Genomic DNA, 4194 nt, shown 5'->3' with positions numbered 1-4194 from the left:
ATTGAGCTTGCAAAGTAGAAAGATTGTATTGGCCTGGCGTGACGACGATATGTTCGCTTCCGACGCTAATTTTGTTGTTGTGCTGCGTGACGTTAGGTATGAGGTACATGCTGTAGAATGCACGCAGAGCTATGGATTTAGGATAGACGATGTCGTCGTGCAGCGTGAGTTTCAAGATCGAAGATTCGCTCGTGAGATGGAACACGCCCATCGTGATGCTGTTTGAGGTTCCACAATGCTTTCTGGAAATCTTCCACCTGTGGCTTATTTATTTATTTCTTTTTTTAAAACTTCCTCATCACGCCCTTCCCCCTTTCTTCTCCATGGCCAGGTTGTGACGTTTCTGTTCTTCCAATTCCGCCTTGTTTTTCTTCGAGTCGATGACGGTTTTCGCGATGGCGGCGCTACCCCCGGCCAAACTTCCAACGGCCCCCCAATGCTGCCAGGATGGCCGGAATGCTGAATATGAAACCTCCGATCTTTTGCTGTTTCCGCGAACGCTGCAACCGTCTCAATTGTGGAGTGCTGAGCAGCAATTTCATTCCGTGTCCTTTGGACAGGCAAGAACGTTTCTTCTCGCGTTGTTTCTTGGTGAGTAAGCCATCCAGGGTACCTAGATTTTTTAGATTCGAATATGGTATCTGGTACACGACACCCTTGGGCTTCATGTTTTTTTTTGTGTTTTTTTCCACGGTATGTTATTTATATATATATGTTCTGAGATTTTTTTTTGTTTCCCTCTCTCGTGTAATTTTTTTTTTCAAGGTATGTTATTTTATATACTCCGCGCAGCCCGTTACAGAAATTCTGTTACGTGCTTTGTTTTCTTACCAAGAAGTTCCTTTGTCCCCTTGTACACGAGTTTTTAGGCACTTGCCTTAGAAGTGAGTTGTTGTAATGTTCTCTGCCCCTCTTCTCTTGTGAAAGGCTATGCTGTTGTTTTAGGCACTTGCCTTAGAAGTGAGTTGTTGTAATGTTCTCTTCCCCTCTTCTCTTGTTAAAGGCTATGCTGTTGTTTTAGACACTTGTCTTAGGGTGAGTTGTTGTATTTTATTGCCCGAAATATAGCTCGATGGCCCCCAAACAGATTTTTCCTAAGTCTTACCGTTCCCAAGATAACCCCACTTCCGGTCGCCATTTTCGATTTCCGAACATAGGTTCTATTCATACTTTTTCTCACGTATAGGTGTACGTGATTAATCCGCAAACAGATTTTTCCTAAGTCTTACCGTTTCCAAGATAACCCCACTTCCGGTCGCTATTTTGGATTTCCGAACATAGGTTCTATTCATACTTTTTCTCACGTATAGGTGTACGTGATGAATCCGCAAACAGATTTTTCCTAAGTCTTACCGTTTCCAAGATAACCCCACTTCCGGTCGCTATTTTCGATTTCCGAACATAGGTTCTATTCATACTTTTTCTCACGTATAGGTGTACATGATGAATCCGCAAACAGATTTTTTCTAAGTCTTACCGTTTCCAAGATAACCCCACTTCCGGTCGCCAATTTCGATTTCCGAACATAGGTTCTATTCATACTTTTTCTCACGTATAGGTGTACATGATGAATCAGCAAACGGACTTTTTGCTAAGTCATGAATTGGAGGATTCTATGACAACCTATATTAATTCTCGCAAGCGAACAGAAAACACAAAAAATAACAAAAAAAACAAAACAATACTGTGGTCACTACAACAAATAGTCTTCTTCAACCCCTATCCAACAAACCAAAAATCATCATCCTAACTAGAACCATGTAACTATCTACCATCTGTTAGATGTTTTTGTGAACTAAGTGGTGCTTTGTTTGTGTGTACAATGCTTTTTGCACTTGGTTATCATCACCTAACATGTTATTAATTGTTTTTTTAAATTAATTACAACTGAAAACTAATAATTAATATTATCTAAAGTTACTAATTAATATTATACAAGAAATTGATATAATTTTTTTTGTTCTTGTTGCTAGTGTTGGGTAATTATAGTTGTTGCAAAAATATAGCTCTCGCGTATGACTCGTTTGTCACTGCCAATTCTATGTTGTCTATGCGCTTACGAGATACAGGAAAGTATATCGGTGGGGAGGGTGTGTGTAGATAATTGGCTCCAATACTAATACCGATCTCGATGTACGTCATGATGCTGACAGAAAGTTAGAGCACGCAGCTTTCGGGAGACTCGTCAGCAGAGACGCCTCGCTGGGTGAACGGGTCGCCGCATTAGGTACGACCATCGCCATGAACACAAAACAAAAAATTGGGGTGTGGGTCTATAAATAACAACCTACCCGAACTGCTCTGTAAAAAATGATCAAGGTATGATCACCAAATCCTCGGACGGCATCCCAGGGAATCACAAGCAGACAGGTATTATCGCTACGTTCAAACCAAACAATGAGTTCATGGAGCAAATTATCTACACACACCCTCCCCACCGATATACTTTCCTGTATCTCGTAATCGCATAGACAACATAGAATTGGCAGTGACAAACGAGTCATACGCGAGAGCTATATTTTTTGCAACAACTATAATTACCCAACACTAGCAACAAGAACAAAAAAAATATATATCAATTACTTGTATAATATTAATTAGTAACTTTAGATAATATTAATTATTAGTTTTCAGTTGTAATTAATTTTAAAAAAAACAATTAATAACATGTTAGGTGATGATAACCAAGTGCAAAAAGCATTGTACACACAAACAAAGCACCACTTAGTTCACAAAACATCTAACAGATGGTAGATAGTTACATGGTTCTAGTTAGGATGATGATTTTTGGTTTGTTGGATAGGGGTTGAAGAAGACTATTTGTTGTAGTGACCACAGTATTGTTTTTTTTTGTTTTTTTTTTGTGTTTTCTGTTCTCTTGCGAGAATTAATATAGGTTGTCATAGAATCCTCCAATTCATGACTTAGCAAAAAATCTGTTTGCTGATTCATCATGTTCACCTATACGTGAGAAAAAGTATATGAATAGAACCTATGTTCGGAAATCGAAATTGTGCGACCGGAAGTGGGGTTATCTTGGAAACGGTAAGACTTAGGAAAAAATCTGTTTTGCGGATTCATCACGTACACCTATACGTGAGAAAAAGTATGAATAGAACCTATGTTTCGGAAATCCAAAATGGCGACCGGAAGTGAGGTTATCTTGGAAACGGTAAGACTTAGAAAAAATCTGTTTGCGATGATTTATCACGTACACCTATACGTGAGTAAAATATGAATAGAACCTATGCTCGGAAAATCCAAAATGGCGACCGGAAGTGGGGACATCTTGGAAACGGTAAGACTTAGAAAAAATCTGTTTGCGGATTCATCATGTACACCTATACGTGAGAAAAAAGTATGAATAGAACCTATGTTTCGGAAATCGAAAATGAGTGACCGGAAGTGGGGTTATTCTTGGAAACGGTAAGAGACTTAGGAAAAAATCTGTTTGCGGATTAATCACGTACACCTATACGTGAGAAAAAGTATGAATAGAACCTATGTTCGGAAATCGAAAATGGCGACCGGAAAGTGGGGTTATCTTGGGAAACGGTAAGACTTAGGAAAAATCTGTTTGGGAGCCACCGAGAGCTATATTTCGGGCAATAAAATACAACAACTCACCCCTAAGAACAAGTGTCTAAAAACAACAGCATAGCCTTTAACAAGAAGAAGAGGGGAAGAGAACATTACAACAACTCACTTCTAAGGCAAGTGCCTAAAACAACAGCATAGCCTTTTCACAAAGAGAAGAGGGGCAGAGAACATTACAACAACTCACTTCTAAGGCAAGTGCCTAAAAAACTCGTGTACAAGGGGACAAAGGAGAACTTCTTGGTAAGAAAACAAAGCACGTAACAGAATTTCTGTAACGGCTGCGCGGAGTATATAAAAATAACATACCTTGAAAAAAAAATTACACGAGAGAGGGAAACAAAAAAAAATCTCAGAACATATATATATAAATAACATACCGTGGAAAAAAAAAACACAAAAAAAAACATGAAGCCCAAGGGTGTCGTGTACCAGATACCATATTCGAATCTAAAAAATCTAGGTACCCCTGGATGGCTTACTCACACCAAGAAACAACGCGAGAAGAAACGTTCTTGCCTGTCCAAAGGACACGGAATGAAATTGCTGCTCAGCACTCCACAATTGAGACGGTTGCAGCGTTCGCGGAAAACAGCA

The sequence above is a fragment of the Lepisma saccharinum genome, chromosome 22, assembly GCF_977018435.1.
Source record: "Lepisma saccharinum chromosome 22, izLepSacc3.1, whole genome shotgun sequence".
Lineage (NCBI taxonomy): Eukaryota > Metazoa > Arthropoda > Insecta > Zygentoma > Lepismatidae > Lepisma > Lepisma saccharinum.
The sequence above is the reverse complement of the archived record's forward strand: the minus strand, read 5'-3'. Positions refer to the sequence as shown.